The 20,733-nt window shown below is 33.8% G+C and overlaps 1 long non-coding RNA gene across 2 annotated transcripts in view; it reads right to left on the reverse strand.

Moving 5' to 3' along the window:
- Positions 1-13,240: 13,240 nt before the first annotated feature.
- The window catches only part of LOC149206815 (uncharacterized), a 256,541-nt gene continuing 249,048 nt past the window's right edge, over positions 13,241-20,733 (reverse strand). The window contains exon 3 of one of the 2 annotated variants that reach the window (XR_016252592.1): positions 13,241-13,632. This is a non-coding gene — a long non-coding RNA (uncharacterized LOC149206815). The remainder of the gene's footprint in view (positions 13,633-20,733) is intronic. The other variant, XR_016252591.1, reaches the window with a different exon arrangement.

Below are 20,733 nucleotides of genomic sequence, written 5' to 3' on the forward strand. Positions count from 1 at the left end.
GGACACATAGTTCTGCTATATCATGAAGTGGAAGTTGAGATATGTCTCCTTTTACCATCATGTTCAAAATATCTATCCATTCATCTCTAATGGCTTTTAATAGAAGGGCTTTCAAGGTTTCCTCATCTCAGTTACTCATTTTTTCTCTTTTCAGATTGTATTGGAATCTTTCAAGTAAATCCTCCAAGTTTTCATCTTCTCTTTGCACCATTTTAAATACTTCATCCTTGTGGTTGGTAGGCATACAATAATCCATGTATCTATCCAGAAATGTTTGTTTCATATCATTCCAAGTCCTAATGGATTGAGTGAGTAATCCCATGAACCATTTCAAAGCAGCTCCTTTCAATGTTGAAGGAAACAGTTTGAGTTTTTGAGAGTCTTCCAGATAATCATAGGTTCGACACACAACCTCAAACTCAAATAGAAATATTTCAGGATCTTCATTTCTTAACCCATGAAAGTTTGGGAGGACAGATGGTGAAATATTTTTCATTGTTGCTCGAGAATCCTCATCGACTATAGGAAATCCAAATGAGTTATCTCCATCCCTATTCCCCCCATTGTTACCTCTACCTCCTCCATTATTTCCTCCTCCTCCTCCTCTACCTCTACCTCTACCAAATCCGTTAACTCCCTCTTCTGTCATGGTAGTTTTCTCAGAGATTTCAGAGTCCTCTGGTTCCTCTACTAATGGCGAACGAGGAGGAATTTCTCCCTGTTCTTCCTCAGATGATTCTACTTCTTCAATTACAATGTGTCTCCCTGTAGAAGAAAAGAGAGGATCTTTTCCTAATTCAGATTCGATGGATGGTGAGGAAGAGTCTCCTAACTCAACTACTGTCTCTTGAATTCCAGGAATCCTAGGGCTAGGAGTGTAGGTTGGAGATGATGGAGGTGTCTCCTGTCTATTCCTTGAAGTAGATGGAGTTGTAAAAATCGAACTCTTGGCTCTAGCTAAAAACCTTCCCCTAGAATCTCTTGCTCTATGCATGTCATTTTTTATTTTTCTTCAAGTCGGGCTAATAATTCTCTTTTTGATCTTCCAGGTCACTCTAGGTGCAAGAAGAGAGCATACTCAAGAAACTATTAAACCAATAAATTTCTCTTTTCTGATCCTCCAGATCACACTAAGTGCAAGAGGAGAGCATACTTTGAGAGGTTATCAATTTTCCTTCCTTGAATATTTTTTTTTTAAGAAATTGGCTACCTAGTTTCACTTCCGCGGCAATGGCGCCAAAATGTTTGGTCAATTTAGTGTGTTCTAAATTTCTTATTAAAATGTCAATCCGGGATTCGTAAACTAACGAAGTGAAGTGTACTATATGTACAAGATAACCATTTTCTTAGTCTTTTGTCATTTTTGAGTTTTTTTTAGTTTGTTTTTGGATTTATCTTTTATGGATTCCCTAGTGTGTGATGGCGAAAATGAAAGTTAAGTATGGATGGTAAGGGTGATTTCTACAGTGATTTTACAAACTTGAAAGTGTTCAAAAGGAAAGCTCTAAAATAACTATAATGAAATCAATTCTTAAGAGGAATTAAATGTATCAAACAGTGAACTAATGACAATGGCCCAGTATCCTTACTGCTGTATGAAAAAGAAAGTAAAAACTGAACTTAAAGCAACTCAAAGACTGAAAGCAAAGCGAATAATTCACACTACTTCAACTCTTCTGATCCTTTACCCTTCAACTCAATCTGCCTTATGGGAAGCAATCATGAACAAGTTAAGCAATATGATATCTAAATTGCAGGAAATTAAATTGCATAAAGGAAACTAATCACACTACTTCAACTCTTCTGATCCTTTACCCTTCAACTCAATCTGCCTTATGGGAAGCAATCATGAACAAGTTAAGCAATATGATATCTAAATTGCAAGAAAGCAAACTAAATCACACTACAATAAGTAATATTCTGATTCCTTACTAATAGAGTCACTTGACTATAGAAAGAAACCATAAACTAATGAGTAGTATGATGTCTAAGTAGCAGAAAAATAAATAAGCAAAACACAATTTGAAAAATAACAGTGCTGGAATTAAACTTCGGAAAATGAAAATTAGCAGGAAGGACAAGATGATCTCATATGTCAGTAGTTATCAAAAAGATGAAAAATTGCCCGGGCTGCCTAAGAAAACCTGTAGAAAAGCACTGATCAGCTGGCAGCTATAAGAAAACATAATGAAAATGTAAACAGCAGTGAATTAAGAACATCAAAACAGCATGTTATATACAAGCTAATAATTATGAAAGCAGAAACATAATAAAATCAAATGAGAACTATACAAAGCTTTAGCGCGCAGGGGCCCTCTGCCACCTCAGCCAGTCAATGAACAGTCACAAAAACGAGCTCAGGAAAGTAGTCTTCTCATGTATTAAAGCAACAGCAAAATACGTAAAACAGTACAGTGTGATAACAGTAGTTCAAAAATTACATCTCCAAAGCTTTTACACAGCATTTATCAATGCGTTATTTATAATGAAAAGTGTTGTAACTAACTCCTAAATCCTATGTTGTTAACTGCGTTGCCAGAGACACGTAGATCTCCTCAGCCCGAGATCTAGCGTAATGGTCATCATGTCCATTAAATCCTCGGAGTGGTAGCTACTGGATTCAGGTTACAGGGTTGATCTCCAGGTGTGCCGATATCTTCGTGAGCTGAGGACTGTGCCACGTAAACCTTCACGTGCTCAAAACAAAGATGTGCCACCGCTAAATTCCTTGGTTGGATTTGCCTTTGACCCTTGTTGACCGTGACCGTTTATGGATGATTTGGCTGATCTGAAGGGACACGTTCCATGTACACGTCACCTGTAGCTTGCCCATGTGGCTCGTTTCTTCATAGGACACCTGTAGCATAACCTTTAACAAAATGGCTGTGGAAACCTGTGCTGGCTGCGGAAACTGACAAGTTTCCGCATCTGCCTGAACAAAAATCTAAACCAAACAACAGTCATAAGCATAGTTAGAAAACCATGTCAGAAGCTCTTTTTAGACTATAATGCAATGATTTAACAGCTTGGTGGATGAAGTAAGTGGAAAAAGAAGGCTGAGAGGGTGTATAGGAAGGTGCAGGTTTGAGGCTTAACAAAAGGTCAGGAAAGATACATTTGCCAACTTTTATCTGTGTTGTTGAAGTCTCTATGGTTCATTATACAGGGAGTGTTACACACAGTAAAAAAAATAAACAAAAATTAAGGATGATCGAACAACATGGTTGGAATTCAAGCACAAGTTTTTGATTCTGATAAGGAGAGGTTGTTGTTCCAAATATTTCTTCCTGTGAAGCTATTATTTCATACTATTTTTACTTCCCAGCTTCAATTTTATCCAAGAAAAATGGTTAGCTTTGGGTTGGAAAGGTCGCGTCTCCCCGTTTGGACGAAATTTTTGAGACTTCCAATCATTGTATGAGAGTTTTCCTCCATGAAGGATGCATTGTTTAAGAATTTAGGGATTTGAGAATCAATTAAGGAATTAGAGAGTTACATAGAGTGGAGCTAACAAAGATTAATTATTGAGTGGTGGAAGAGAGGATTAGGATGAAATGAGCCAGAATAAATGTGAGAACATACATGGCCGGTTTCGATCACTTCGGTTGTGTAGTGCGGGGCTTAGAAAGCAGCTCGAGCATAAGAAAAAGAGGAAAAAGGATTTCTGCAAAAGGACCCTTTATGTTCCCTATCTGGTCTAGGGTGGTTGGAGCTAAGTATTCTTCACACTGTACAGTGGGCGTCTCTGGCACAATAGAACAGGTTGAATGTGTTTCTTGATGTAACTACTTTGGGACAAGATAATATGTCTCCCTTTAAGCCAGATTTTATTATCACGTCCTTTTAGAAGGAGGAATATGGAAGCCTTTCCACAATTTTGAGTTTTTCTTCAAGCAAACCAACCAGGGGAAAAATTGTCGTACCTTCTCATGGAATGCATAATATCGGAATGGTTGACCCCTTGTCAGAAGATGGAACTAATAACTTAGGTCCACATAGGCATCATTCTCCTGGTTATTACAACAATCATGTATTTTCCGAACCCCAAGTTTATGCAAATACCATTGTTACTGCCAAGGTTGAAAGAAGTAGCTTTGTTGTTCCCATGCATGGTACTTTATCAAAGATGATCTTGCAACACACGAAATTGCAAATGATTGAGGGCATGCAATGTGATTGGCTTTAGTGGTAAAAGATTCCACCCTAGCCAATCCCTTCTTTCTATTATGTTTAACATAATTTTTGAAACATCGCTCATTTGTTTGTGGCAAGCAACTATTTCTAAGGAAGTAAATATGCGGCATCGAGGTTTTGTGTCATTGCTTGAGGAACCAAGGTTTGTTGGGACAGTGTAGGCTAGTCCAAGGTTACGTTGGAATAGCAATTCTCTGTGACACTCACTAAGGAGGTTTTGTGGCAAAGTGTTAACTCTACAGCTTGACCTGGGAAGGGGATTACCCATGTAACTTTCCCCAAAGTAATTTGACGTGCAATTTAAACTTGGAGTCCTACTTGAAACAGTGATTGTCTTAAGGCACGTCTAATGACAACGCAATAGTTCTGAAGCAGCAAAGTTCCATGTGCTAGTTCTGAGGCACTTATCTGAGCAAGAAAATACCCCTGAATCTCGATCTGAGGCTACGACCCATCTTGAGGGCATTTCCTCTGGCAGCGTAGGCTTAATTCTATAGCACAGTGATCGTCTAAGGCTTGGTTCAGGGAAGCCAGGGTTTGAGTTAGCCCTCCTGTGGCTGCGACCACATCTGAAGACTTTCTTATGGCAGCAACCCCTATCTAAGGCAACATCTGGTGCAATGGAGTGGAGTCTGGGCAGCAAGGTGCTAAGAATGGTGAGTTGGAGCAGCTGCATCCCAATTCAGGCAGCAGCAAAGGCCTTAGGGCATCTCTGGGCAGCAGCAAGGCCTATTAGGATAGCAACGAGTTTTATTAGGTCTCTCTGATGATAACAAGGAAGCAAAGTTGTGAAGGAAAATTGAGAAGTGACAAAAAGATCTTGTAAGCTAGTTAGTTATGTTGCTGATAGGATAATTGATATTGTAATCTTTGAAAAAGAGTGCTACTATTTCTAAATTGTTGAGCGTTGTACCACAAATTCTACTGGTGTAATGGCCCTTGGAGTGAGACTATGAAACTGTAACTTCCTATACACTGTTGGTATTGCTGAAAAATTATCTAATTGTTTACATCGTTGTGCAATCAATGGCATCTGTAAATTGAAAAGGGATTTTGTGATAGTGGTACAAAATAGTCATATGTTCTTTTAACCCTAAGGGTAAATTCTCATGAGTCCTAAGGGATATTACATTCAAGTCTCAACAAAAAGCTCCATACCACAATGCAGACAAAGAACAAGGCAGAGGGTCAATTCTTTCATAATAAATCAGCAAAAGTCCTTCCATCTTAAAGTTGCTTCCCACCAAATATCAACCTCTACTGATTTGTAGGAATTCTCTCTGATCCTGAATCTTGGTTTTCACATTGTCAATTCTATCAAAGCTCTCAAAATCAAGAGTAATAGTCTTACAAGTTTACATCTTCATGGAGATATGTATATCTCGTTGGAGATGAAGGACAAGAAGCAAGGTAGATACTTCTGAATATCATAATCACCCAAAGTCTTGTAATAATCAAACTTTATCCAGCAAAGAAACATTTTTTATGATCTAGAGGAATTCCTTACTTGTCTTGAATTTTAGCCCCATCATAAATGAGATGATGGGGAAAGAAGAGATAGGACCACCTTCCCCGCCCTCATTTCACTTTCTAATAGACCTACATTGTTGATAGTATCTGAGTTCTCAGCCTCAAGAGTAATTGTCTTCCCAAATAGAGTTTTGAGATCTACACTCGCCTCTCAAAAGTTGCTCTGTTTTTTTATATTTCTTTTTTAATTCTAGGTTTTCTTACAAGAGTTGCTCGTAAATAAGGGTTTACTTATACTTTCTGAAAATTATCAATGAAGGTACAACCATTTTCATTATTTGAATATATAATAGAAGAGATATATACAAGAGGAAATACAAAATTTGCATTATACTTCATTAAAAATATTTCATTTTTTCATGTGTTTTTTTCCTAATATTTATATGTTGTGTGGAAGATTTATTTACATTTACAGGGATGGCTTACCTATACTTTCTGAAAAATACCAATGAAGGTACATTCATTTTCATTGTTTGAGTATATAATAGAAGAGATATATATAAAAGAAAAAATATAAAATTTTCATTATACTCCATTAAATAAATATTTATTTTCTTTCATGTGTTTTTTTTCCTAATATTTATATGTTGTATCGCAGATGGCTTTTCATTAGGGTTCTACTTATATGTTGTATTGCAGATTTATTCACAGCAATGGTTGTGTTCTCATTATGGTTTTGATCAATGGAAATATTGATGTAGTTATTTTCTTTTCTCAATATTGTGAGAAAATTATGTACATACACTTATTAATAAAGTGATTTTTTTAATGGAAGGAGTTAAAACTCCTTCCAAATGCTCGAGGAGGATGGGGCCCCATTCTTCTTAGAGTAGTGTAGAGTTTTTTGTGGGTTGATTATTTTTCCTTAAACTCATACATATCACAATACATTTTTTTATACACATTTACTTTATAACATTTATATTTAAAACATGCAATTTTACACTTCAATTATATCAATTTTATATTTTAAAATTCTTAAAATAATTTGGGCACATAGAAATTACACAATTTTACACAAATGCATGAAAAAACACTAAATATCTCTCTACTAAACAAACCATTCATATTGTTTTCATTTTTATACTATTTTTGCATTTTTATTGATTTTTTGAAAGTTTTTTGCCAATTGTGTATTTTTCATTTTTATATTATTTTTGTTTTTGATTGAAATTCTTAAAATCTCTGTTATTTTTTGTATTATTTTATATATTTATTTAGTTAAATAAGATGATATCTTTGGTATTATTTTATATGTTTATTTAGTTAAATAAGATGATATATATAATTGATAAAATTATGAATTGTGTAATATGTATTTATTCTTCTGAAATTGTATATCTATTTGTGGTTTTGAAAATGTTTTATTTTAATATTTTGAATCTAAATCCTATGTTGTGTGTTTATTTTTTTGAATTTGTATTATCTATGTTTATGCCGGAATGGTTGTATAAATATTTGTATGTGATTTGAAATTGGACACAAATTGAAATTCTAATGTGTTTGTTGTACTGAACTGTGCTTGCAACGAATTTTGTTGTGTAAATTTGAATGTATATATAATGTAGGTGTGTGTTCTCTTATTTGAATTTGTATTTTTTTATTTTTATGCCAAAGTGGTTGTATGGATATTTGTATGTGATTTGGAATTAAACACGAAATATAAATTGTAATGTGAGTTTTGTGTATTGAATTGTGATTGCAAACGTGTGTTTTTTGTATTGAGTTGTGATTGCAATGAATTTTGTTTTGTAGAATTGAATGTCTAGATGTAATATAGGTTTGAAATAGTGTATTGTGTGCTTACTTATTTAAAATTGCATAAGCATATTTGAGTGTTTGTTTTTGTATCGACTTTAAATTGTATAATGTGTGTTTAATTATGTGATTTGAAATTGTAATGTGATTTGAAATTGTGTTGACTTTAAATTGTATGTGATTTGAAATTGTATTGACTTTAAATTGTAATGTGCTTAGTGTATTGATTTGTAGTTGTGATGAGTTTTATTGCATGTAATTGTGATTGCAAATGTGTGTTTTTTGTATTGAATTGTCATTGCAATGAAATTTGTTTTGTAGAATTGAATGTGTTGATATAATCTAGGTTTGAATTAATGTATTATGTGCTTAGTTATTTAAAATTGCATAAGCATATCTGGGTGTTTGTTTTTGTATCGACTTTGAATTGTATAATGTGCGTTTACTTATGTGATTTGAAATTGTAATGTGATTAGTGTATTGAATTGTAGTTGTGATGAGTTTTATTGCGTGTATTTATTGTAGATTTGCTTACTCCTTTGAATTTGTATATGTATGTTTGCTTATTTGAATTATATGCATGTGTGTTTGTTTGAAATTCTTTATGTGTGTATATAGAGTGTTTTGTCAATGGTTTGTTATGTATATTGTTTGTGATTTGAAATTGTAATGTGTTTGGTGTATTGATTTGTAGTTGTGATGAGTTTTATTGTGTGTATCTAATGTAGAATTGCTTACTCCTTTGAATTTGAATATGTATGTTTTTTTATTTCAAATTGTTTATGTATGTATATAGAGTGTTTTGTCAATGGTTTGTTATGTATATTGTATGTTTGTATGTGATTTGAAATTGTAATGTGCTTGGTGTATTGATTTCTACTTGTGATGAGTTTTATTGTGTGTATTTAATGTAGATTTGCTTACTCCTTTGAATTTGAATATGTATGTATATAGAGTGTTTTAGTCAATGGTTTGTTATGTATATTGATTTGAACTTGTATATGAATTCGTAATGCTTATCTTTGTCATGTTGATATTATTTGTATTTGATGTAGCATATGCATGTAAGAGTGGTTTTATCAATGTTATGTTTGTTGATGTATGTTTGTGTCATTTGAAATTGTAATGTGCTTGGTGTATTGATTTGTAAGTGTGATTAATTTTATTCACTGTATTTAATGTAGGTTTGCTAAGTCCATTGTTTTCAAATTTGTATATGTATGTTTGTTTACTTGAAATTGTTTATGTATATATATGAAGTGTTTTTTCAATGCTTGGTTATGTATTTTGATTTGAATTTGTAATGTTTATCTTCTTCGTGTTGATATTGCATGTGTATGTAAGAAGGGTTTTTATCAATGTTATGGTTTATGATGTATGTTTGTATGCAATTTGAAATTGTAATGTGCTTGGTTTATTGATTTCTCATTGTATTATTTTATAAAATATTATATTTTTTTTTTAAATTCAAACTTTTTAAATATTTGGAAACTTTTTTTTTCTTTTCTTCTTTTTAATGACTTTTCTTGCATTTTTTGCATTTATCATAAAAAAACTAACAAGTTAACTTACTTGCAATAAAATACATACATTTTATTACATATAATTTTAACTTATTCTTGAGAAAAATAAAAATATTATTAATAACTATTTTTAAAAACATCAATATGATTAATTATAATTTTTTATCATAATTTGTTTCCATTCATGTTAAGAAAGTTAATATGTTGTTAAAAAAATACATTAATATTATTAATCATTAATGTTTTAAAATAAATATAATTAAAAAAAAAAAAAATCTATTGAAATCATTAATCATTTAACTTATTAAATCAATATAATTAAAGCAATTGTGCATGTTGATATGTTAAAAACTCCATATCAACAAAAATGCACACAAGTTTTTGGGGCACATAAGCTTCCACCTTCACGTGGTTGACCCTGTTAGTAGAGATCACATTCTCGAAGCAAAGAGGAGCTATTTTTTTATTTGTAAATTAAAAATTATTATAATTAAAATAAATAAATTATTATAGTTATTGATGATGATGATGATGATGGTTAACGTCCACTGAGACCAAATTGGTCTATCGGACCTATAATTTAGTTTTTAATTATCTGGCTCCTCGTCTTTCTTGGCGAGATTAGCGTTGTAGCTTTCTTTTTTTTCTCTACGGTCTTCCAACTTCCTTTATCTTGCATCTCCTTCATCTCTTCTAGTTCTTGGGACATTGGTGTCTTAGCTTCGCGATCCATTGTGTTCGTCCTTTTGAAGGTAGATGGAGAAGAAGTTTGGTCTAGGAGATTTGGTTCATTGTTAAATGAAGATTTATTTTGTGCAGTATTCGAATCCTCATAACTGTTGATGCTTGAGGGGTTGTCAAGTTCACTTTTTTGGTTGTTGGGCGGGGCTTTCTCCCTGCTTGTCTTGAGAGTTGTTTATTTCTTGCCCGATTTCTTGTGATTCAGAGTTTTCTCTAAAGTATTCTTCTTTGATGACAGTGTAATGTTCTTTTTGTGCTCCTTCCCACCATGTAGATCTGTGGTGGTTTTTTCTAGCAGAGTTTTTCTCGGAGGCTTTTGGGCAATTTTTGGCTAGGTGGCCTGTCTCAAAGCAGGATCGACATCTGAAGAGGACACTTTCATAAACACTACCTTACTCAATAAGAACTCATATCAACAATGCAATTACAAACACAAAACGAAAAGAAGATTTTTAATTATTAACGTGAATTATTATAATCAATATTTAAACCTAATATATATTAAAATTATTATTATAATAAATTATAAATTAATAAATAATTACAAACTATAAACACAATAAATAAATTATTATAATAAACGTGATATAAAATAAAGAAATTATTATAATTACTATATTAAATAACTAATTATTATAATTAATTAATTAATTAATTATGAATAATAAATAAATATTTAAAAATAAATAACTATTATAATAATTAAATAATTGTTATAATAAATTATAGATAATTATTTTTATTATTATTTAATAATTACTATTTAAAAATAAATATAATAAATAAAATATTGAATATTATAATAAATATAAATAAACATATCCCAACAATAAACTTATATACCGTATATAAATTTTAACCTATTTAAACAATAACAATGAAAATGAAATAAATGCTACATTTTACTCAATAAGAAAATATTAATCCAACCAACCAAACCCTTTTTATAAATACATTGACTCACCTTTATTGTAAGATAGAAAAACTGTTGATTCCATTCTTTAGTATCTTTACACTTGAAGAGATCTTAACAATCAATGTGGTACATAAATTATATTAAATTAAGTATTTTCCTTGTATTAAATTAATAATGTACTAAAAAATGAAAGATAGTTATTCTTCACATGTTTATTTAAAAAGAAAAAAGAAAAAAACAAGAATTATGATATTTTGTCAATATAATTTATAAAAGTATACATACACCATATTAAATTAAGTCAATATAATAAAAGTCAAAGACATAATTATTCTTCACATGTCCAATAAATAAATAAATAAAAATAAGTATTATGACATTTTATCAAACATGTGCATTACACTGAAAAATATAATTTGAAAATTGTGCATACTCCATATTATATTAATTTTTGTCTCCTATTAAATTGACTACATAATAAAAACTAAAGACAATTTGAAATAACAAAGCAATGCTTCCACTTAAGGTATGAGGTGCATCTAGGGTCGCAACCAAGTCTAGTCTCATACAATCCTATTTATAGAATCCCATTAGTGGGAAAATTGTTCTTCTATTCAACTTTAGGGTTGACTACATCCTAGGCTCATGCTTGGCTAGTAAAACAAAAAAATAATAAATTTACATAATATAATTTAACTTTTTCATATAGGAGTTTCTCAAGTCCTTCCAATAATTATGCAACATAACAAGAGCATTATTTATTAAATATTTAGCACTTTGAACAACAATATCCAAAATACATATATTCATGGTTATAAAACATGCACATTATGAGTTTGACTTGAAACCTTGTGATCCTTATCGTTGTTGTATAGTATTTGTGTAGTTATATCACATTAATTAAGGCCTCTCTAACTTACCCAATTGCAAGCTTTCTATCAAAAGGGTAGGTGTATATGAGTCGACCTAATGGTTATGAACACGTGCTTCCTCATATGAGGCCACATGTTCAAATCTAGAGTTGGGGTAGAGTATGTACACTTTTGTGGACCTTAGCAGTCAAATTACTACTTGAAGACAGGTCCTACACAAACAAGGTAATCTCATACATCAATTTGGTGTCTAACCATGAAATTAAAATTATATTATTATTAATATTCATATGGCCTTTCCCAAAAATACAATATCATATTTTGTACTCTTATCTCAAGGAATTCCATCCTTGCCTTGAATTTTGGCCTTGTTCATGGTATTTGAAATCTCAACGTCAAGAGTAATTGTCTTCCCAATTAGAGTTTCGACAAAGATATGCATTCCACCTCTCAAACACAAAACCAAGTGAAAATATGATTTCTTTTGGATGTTTATAATCACTTCAAGTGCAACCATCCTACAGTTTCTTTCTAGCAAGATTCATTGTCAGTAGCTAGAATGTATGCCCTCTTCAACTTGTATCTTTTCCTAGCTTAACTTGTATACCCTCCTTAATGGTGCCCAAGGTCTCCACCTTAGAAGAATGGTTTTGCCACTCAAAGCTAAATATAGAATTCCATCCCACAATTGAGGAAAGGCAACAAATGCTTTCCAATGAGTTTCTGGAACCTTGACGTTCACATTGTCAAAATAGTCAGAACTCTCTACCCCTAGATATATTCTTTCCAATGAATATCTTCACTAGCTATTTTAAGTTAATGTCTTTACAAATATCAACTTATTGGCAACCACTGATACGAAACAAGCCTCCATACCAAAAAAGTGTATGATAAAGTGAATCAACTTTTATAATAAAACAATTCGAACAAAAAATATATAACTTACCCTTCTTTATCCTTAAAACTGCAAATAAACTTCAACATATACCAAAAAAATGTATGATAAAGTCAATCAAATTTTTCAATAAAACAATTCAAACAAGTAAGAAATAACATTCCCTTCTCTATCCTTCAAACTGCAAATAAACTTCATTTCCAAATAGGTTATGAGGTAAAGACCAAAAAAAAAAAAATGTGGCAATCTACAAACTACCAAAATACACTGAATTCAAAGAAACTGAAAAATCCTCCGTGATGTTATTTCAAACAATGAAAATTAAATTCAGTACCAATGGGTAAAACATACTAAGATACCTCTTTTTCTGAGTTTTGTTTAGTTTTGAATTTCCCATCAAGCATAGCTAAAGTGTTAAATATATAGCCATTTATGGTATCTAAAAATTCCATGGGAACTGATTCGGGGGGTATTTTGCCAAAAAACCTTACTCTTTTGGGCTAATTCAAACACGCTAAAATTTAAAATTAGCACTGATGAGTAAGACATACTAAGATACATAAATTTATTAGTTTTGTCTAGTTTTTAATTTCTTATCTGGCATAGCTGAAGTGCTAAATATGTGACCATTTCTTCTAATTTCAAAGAAAACTTGGTTTTACACGTGTTTTGAAAAAAAGGCTGTAGATTTCAAAGGAAATTTGTAAAATCGCACTCAGAAAATAAAAGAAACCTTAAAGAAGTAAATGATGCATCTAAAGATGCCAAGGACCAACTGTGAAGTCAACACAATAAGATATATAAGATTTCCATACATTGTAAGGAAAAGTAGTTGTGACAAATTTGGACAGTTTCTCTTCAATTCAATGTCAATTGAAAGGTGAAATATTGAGAGAATAAAATGAAATGTAACTCTTGTCAAGGCCTAACTAAGAAGCATTTTATCATTATGCTTCTACAAGACCCTAATCATTTAAAATTCCAAAAGAATTATTCCAAGATACACCAAGCAAGAGAAATATGTTGCCATTGCATGGAAGCTTTTGTTACAGGAAACCAATGATCTTCACCATTATCCAACATCTCAACCCATTCACAAGACCTGCCATTATCAAAATCAGCCTCAGATCCATAATAGATATAGAGACAAATGATCTCCCCATAACCAACTAGGCTCACTTTTGTAACATCGATGTCTACATCCTGCAGTAAGTATCATAGTTTACATGAATATTAAATAGAAATATTCAAGAAAGATAATTCAATGTGCTCTTCATTTCAGCCCTTGTAATGTTAATGGTACAGTACATATATTCAAAAAAAACTATTCAACACATACCTAATACCAAATGCAAACACGGGTAGGAAACATTAACATCGTAAGTTTCAAGAAGCCATTTCAAACTCAGACATTGAGAAAACTAACTATATGCAAGAGGGAGAAAAAAAACAACTTATCGACTCAAAATTTGTCCATCTTTAACAACATGCACGTCTTATCAAAAGTTCGGGAAAATAAAAATTGTTTCAAATTTAGCTAAAACATACTAGTATAAGGGCAGTGTCAGTTCAGAAAAATGTCAATACGAGATAACAATTCATACAAAATCTATAGATTTGTAGCTGACACAAATTAATTAAAAAAAAATCATCCACCGAAATTCCTACTATGCTACTAAATCTCCAATCCAACTGCATCAGTATCATAGATGGTATTAAATGACATTTATAAAAGCATTGGTTAAGTTTCTTTCCTGGATAAATAAAACTAGAAAGAAAACTACATAGCACTGTAAGATATAAACAACTTCATACAACATTATATCTGAAGCAGAATATAATCATAAAAGCAGACCACAAACCTGATTCATATAAGATATTAAATATACAAGGAAAAGCATCAATAAACCAAACCAAAGAGTAGCACTTATAACTCTTGACCTTTTCAAATAAGTACAAAATAGAAATGGCAAGAAACTAGACCAACCTCTCTATCACATGCATGATTAAGTGTTGTAATCTCCCGTAAGATTCCATGTAATCATCATTATAGTCTCCACGTCATCAACAATGAATTTTTTTGTTTGTTTGTATAAATCATTAAGTTTCTTTGGAACATTGTTGCTTGTACTGTCTGTGAGACTAGTGCCAATCTCATTAATTGTAGGTTCTTGACCATTGTCAAGCCCAATATTCCTTGCCATTAGTTTCTTTTCTAAGTCTATGATAAAGCGACCTCTATTCTCCATAAAAAAGGGTGAACCCTAGGTTCTACATCAATTTTCTTGGCTTCTTCCTGTCAAGCTTCGTTGTTCAACTCCATTGATACAATATTTTGCAGGGTACTTTCTTCATAACTATTAATACCTTGAGCAGGAAAATATGCATATCGACTTCTAGCTTGTCTCCAGTGTATTTGGCTTCTTGATGTATGTAAATTTTCCCCCTTATACATAGACTACCCTTCGAGACCAACTTTACCCAGGTAGGTGAGGTAGATCCTAAGCAAGATCCACCTCACCCACAATATTGCAGGAGCATATCCTCCCCTTCAACTGGGACTAACTTGATTCCCCATCGAAAAGTACTTACAAATGAAATTTCAAATACTTCCCAATTGGGATTAACACTATTCAATTTCCAATTTTCTTTCTTTGGTTAGGCAGCTACCTTTTAAGGGGTACTCCACTTGTTCTAAATATAGACTTTATCACAAGTACCATGTTTACCATAGCACTAAGTTGGGCTTAATTCCCTTTGTTACCAACATTTTAAACAAAAGGTTTATTCATGACAAACATTTCTTCAAATGGAGAATTATTTACAGATTCCAATGGTAAATTATATCTGAGTGTTGGAAGGTTGCTTTAAGAAGGAAAGAGTTATCAAAAGTCACTAGGAAAGTCTCATGGCAGGTATTGACACTGATATTGAAAATATGGATTCACTGTTATTGACTAAAAGCACTAAGACGCTTGGCTTGCTTTGTTAGCAGATATTTCACCAGGAGAACAGAGCATTGTTGTTGTTGTTTTTGTTATACCAGGTTGTCTCAACCTGATAAACAAGTCACAAAAACACCGGTTGTTGTTGTTGTTCCACTGAAGAGGCGACAGAAGTTGTCTGAGAGGAGCTAGTTCCTGTCAAAGCAGAATCATTGGTTGAAACTAGAGTTGCAACACATGCTGCTCTAGAAGCCCAAGTCGGAGATTTAAATGAGGATCTCATAAAAGATAACTTCGTTATTGTATATCAGCTTTTGGATGAGAAGATGGATAGTGTATTTCCTTTAACTAAACAACCTAATATTTTGAATGATATAATTGCATCTTCAAATATTGTCAGTAGAATGTTTAAATGTTGTGATTGGGGCTTCTTCAAGTGTGAGCAATACTCTTCCACGTGCCATTGCAACTCATGCTCCATGGCCTGCAAGTGACCTAAAACATCCAAACAATGAATTTTTTGATGCCATTATCAACAAGGATGGATTTCTTTTGAAGTGTGAAGTTTTTGGTGAGGTGCAAGTGAATTCCCAACTCTCTGGTGTCCCAGATTTAATGCCAATCCTTCTATTATTAATGATGCCAAGTTTCACCCATTTAATGCCAATCCTACTATTATTAATGATGTGATATTTCACTTATGTGTTCGTTCTCAGCCATGGGAAACTCACCAATTTTTATTATTGGTGCCACTTAACGGGGACTTACAGGATTATGTAAGAATCTCCTTCAAGAGTATCCACAAAAAATAAGTTTGCCACTTTCTAGTTATCTCTGTCAAAGGTCAGGAAAGATACATTTTCCAACTTTTATCTGTGTTGTTGAAGTCTCTAGGTTTCAATATACAGGGAGTGTTACACACAGTAAAAAAAATAAACAGAAATTAAGGATGATCGAACAACATGATTGGAATTCAAGCACAAGTTTTTGATTCTGATAAGGAGAGGTTCTTGTTACAAATATTTCTTCCTTTGAAGTTGTTGTTTCATACTATTTTGACTTCCCAGCTTCAATTTTCTCCAAGAAAAATGGTTAGTTGTTGGGTTGGAAAGGCCGCGTCTCCCTAATTGGATGAGATTTTTGAGACTTCCAGTCATTGCGTGAGGGTTTTCCTCCATGAAGGATGCATTGTTTAAGAATTTAGGGATTTGAGAATCAATTAAGGAATTAGAGAGTTGCATAGAGTGGAGCTAACAAAGATGAATTATTGAGTGGTGGAAGAGAAGATCAGGATGAAATGGGCCAGAATAAATGTGAGAACATACATGGCTGGTTCTGATCACTTTGGTTGTGTAGTGCAGAGCTTAGAAAGCAACTCGAGCATAAGAAAAAGAGGAAAAATTATTTTTGCAAAAGGACCCTTTGTGTTCCTATCCGATCTAGGGTGGGTTGAGCTAAGTATTCTTCACACTGTACAGTGGACGTCTCTGGCACAACAGAACAGGTTGAATGTGTTTCTTGATGTAACTACTTTGGGACAAGAGAATATGTCTCTCTTTAAGCCAGATTTTATTATCACGTCCTTTTAGAAGGAGGAAGATGGAAGCCTTTCCACAATTTTGAGTTTTTCTTCAAGGAAACCAACCAGGCGAAAAATTGTCATACCTTCTCATGGAATGAATAATATCAGAAGGGTCGACCCCTTGTCAGAAGGTGGAACTCATAACTTAGGTCCACATAGGCATCATTCTCCTGGTTATTACAGCGAACATGTTTGTTCCTAACCCCAGGTTATGCAAATACCATTGTTACTGCCAAGGTTGAAAGATGTAGCTTTGCTGTTCCCATGCATGGTACTTATCAAAGATGATCTTGCAGCACACGAAATTGCAAATGATTGAGGGCACGCAATGTGATTGGCTTCGGTGGTAAAAGCTTCCACCCTAGCCAATCCCTTCTTTCTATTATGTTTAACATAATTTCTGAAACATCACTCATTTGTTTATGGCAAGCAACTATTTCTAAGGAAGTAAATATGCAGCAGCGAGGTTTTGTGTCATTGTTTGAGGAGCGAAGGTTTGTTGGGATAGTGTAGGCCAGTCCAAGGTTATGTTGGAATAGCATTTCTCTGTGACACTCACTAAGGAGGTTTTTTGGCGGAGTGTTAACTCTACGGCTTGACCTGGGAAGGGGATTACCCATGTAACTTTCCCCAAAGTAATTTGACGCGACACTTTAAACTTGGAGGCCTACTTGAGACAGCGATTATCTTAAGGCACGTCTAGTGACAATGCAACAGTTCTAAAGCAACAAAGTTCCATGTGCTAGTTCTGAGGCACTTATTTGAGCAAGAAAATACCCCTGAATCTCGATCTGAGGCTACGATCCATCTTGAGGGAATTTCCTCTAAGGTTCTAGGCTTAATTCTATAGCACAGTGATCGTCTAAGGCTTGGTTCAGGGAAGCCAGGGTTTGAGTTAGCCCACCTGTGGCTGCGAGCACTTCTGAAGACTTTCTTATGGCAGCAACCCCTATCTAATGTAAAATATGGTTTAATGGAGTGGAGTCTGGTAGCAAGATGCTAAGAATGGTGAGTTGGATCAGTTGCGTCCCAATTCAGGCAACAGCGAAGGCCTTAGGGCATCTCTGGGCAGCAGCAAGGCCTATTAGGATAGCAACGAGGTCTAGTAGGGCTCTCTGGTGATAAAAAGGAAGCAGAGTTGTGAAGGAAAACTGAGAAGTGACAGAAAGATCTTGTAAGCTGGTTAGTTGTGTTGCTGATAGGATAATTGATATTGTAATCTTTGAAAAAGAGTGCTACTATTTCTAATTTGTTGACTGTTGTACCACAAATTCTACTGGTGTAACGGCCCTTGGAGTGAGACTATGAAATCGTAACTTCCTATACACTGTTGCTATTGCTGAAAAATTATCTAATTGTTTATATCGTTGTGCAATCAATGGCATCTCTAGTAATTGAAAAGGGATTTTGTGATAGTGGTACAAAATTGTCATATGTTCTTTTAACCCTAAGGGTAAATTCTCATGAGTCCTAAGGGATATTACATTCAAGTCTCAACAAAAATATCCACACCACAATGCAGACAAAGAACCAAGTAGGGGGGCAATTCTTTCATAATAAATCAACAAAAGTCCTTCCATCTTAAAGTTGCTTCCCACCAAATATCAACCTCTATTGATTTGTAGGAATTCTCTCTGGTCCTGAATCTTGGTTTTCACATTGTAAATTCTACCAAAGCTCTCAAAATCAATAGTAATATTCTTACAAGTTTACATCTTCATGGAGATATGTATATCTCGTTGGAGATGAAGGACAAGAAGCAAGGTAGATACTTCTGAATATCATAATCACTCAAAGTCTTGTCATAATCAAACGTTTTTCTACAAAGAAACATTTTTTATGGTCTAGAGGAATTCATTACTTTTCTTGAATTTTAGCCCCATCATAAATGAGATGATGGGGAAAGAAGAGATAGGACCACCTTCCCCACCATTCATTTCACTTTCTAATAGACCTACAATGTTGATAGTATATGAGTTGTCAGCCTCAAGAGTAATTGTCTTCCCAAATAGAGTTTTGAGATCTACACTCATCTCTCAAACACAACCAATTGAGAGTGATTCCCTATGAATATTGTAACCAGTCAAATACAACCATCCTCTAGTTGCTTGACAACAAAGATTAACCATTGCCATTTAGGAGGTAAGCCCTCCTTATCTTGTATTTTTTCCTTGATATTATCAATGGTGTATGAGCTTTCCACCTTGAGAGCAATGGCTTTTTACATTCAAAGTCCTAACAAAGATTTGCATTCCACCTCTTAGAACAAGCAACAAGTGAAGCATAGATTCCTTTTGGATAACCAGTGAGGGCTTGTCCATCCTCCAACTACTTTCCAGCAAATGTCAGTCTTTCCTGATGAGGAGGAATGTCTTCCTTCTCTTGAATTGTGGCTTTCACATTGTCAATTGTGTCAGCACACCCTAACTTTGGAGTTATAGTCTTTCCAGTCAATATCTCAACCAACTCTTTCGAGTTTCCAATCAATATCCTCCCAAAATGTCTGCACACTCGCAGCTAATGATAAAAAACAAACCTAACCTATTCCAAAAAGGGTATCATGAAGTCAAAAAAATTTGCAATAAAAGCAATTCAAACAAGACCAACACATATTTCCATTCCCTATCCCTAAAACTACAAATAAACTTTAGTTCCAATACCACTTTCGGAGGTAAAGCCAAAAGAATGGTTTCGTTGTCTACAAACTAACAAAAGATAAAGAGATAAAATCCCTAATTTGGATAGCGCCAAAATTCAGGGGATCTCCCCTGTATCAAGTCCCAACTAGACCACACACAGTTTGGTGTAGGAGTCCCATCCGATACAATGGCCCGGTTTCCATTATCTTAAAGCTTTGCCTTAGCTCTTATTGTTCAACACATGAGAGTGTTATGCTTGTAACTTCAAGAAAGCAAAGTGAGTGCCTGGTGAGTGCGTAATGTGACTTTGTGTCCGAGTTGTAGTACTGTAAGGGAGAGGGTAAAAGTGAGCCTCTAGATGAGACGTAGTAGTACCACCCAGGGAGAGACACACGCAAAACAACAAGGGTTTGTCCAACATCCAGTGGAGTAGTCCACATTGGATGACGCAGTCGTTAAAACCAAAGTACAAGGGAAAATACGTACACCGTCTAGCGGAGTAGTCCACACAGGGGTGACGGTCGTTATAACCAAGAAAACACAAGGATGGTCTGTCTAATGTCCAACAGAGTAGTCCACACGGACAAGACAACAGTGATAAACAATACAACACATCTTCAACAATATAAGTACTAAAATAACCGAAGTAGTTCAACTATCTTAGTATAGGTTAAGAAAACATGCATTACAAATGTTTAAAAAATAGCCTTGCAAACAAATACAAAACATGCGTGAAAATGTGATGCCCTCAGAGAGGTTTAATAAAAGAAAAGTTCCAAGACATATTTGTACACCATACATCACTAGCCCTAGTAGTGGGACATTAGAACCACTCCTCTCTCCTCAAAGAACAGACTACAAACTCTCAAGGCTATGTGGGGGGAGCCAAAGTGAAAAGTCCTTCGCTTATTCAATGAGGGGGTATATATAGCCAAGGGGGATAACTGACCCTTGTGACTCTTCGACTTCCCTCATGACTATTTGACTTCCCTTGACTTTTTGACTTACATGATTCTTAAACTTCATATGTGCATCTCTTGGACTTTCACATTACATGACATTTGATTACAAAAAGTATGGCCCATAGTAGTGATGTGGTCGAGACAATTTATGACACAGATCGACATGACACTACTGA

Source organism: Pinus tabuliformis, chromosome 1_2, assembly GCF_031772625.1.
Source record: "Pinus tabuliformis cultivar Carrire ecotype Pingquan chromosome 1_2, CPIR1, whole genome shotgun sequence".
NCBI classification, from domain to species: Eukaryota; Viridiplantae; Streptophyta; class Pinopsida; order Pinales; family Pinaceae; genus Pinus; species Pinus tabuliformis.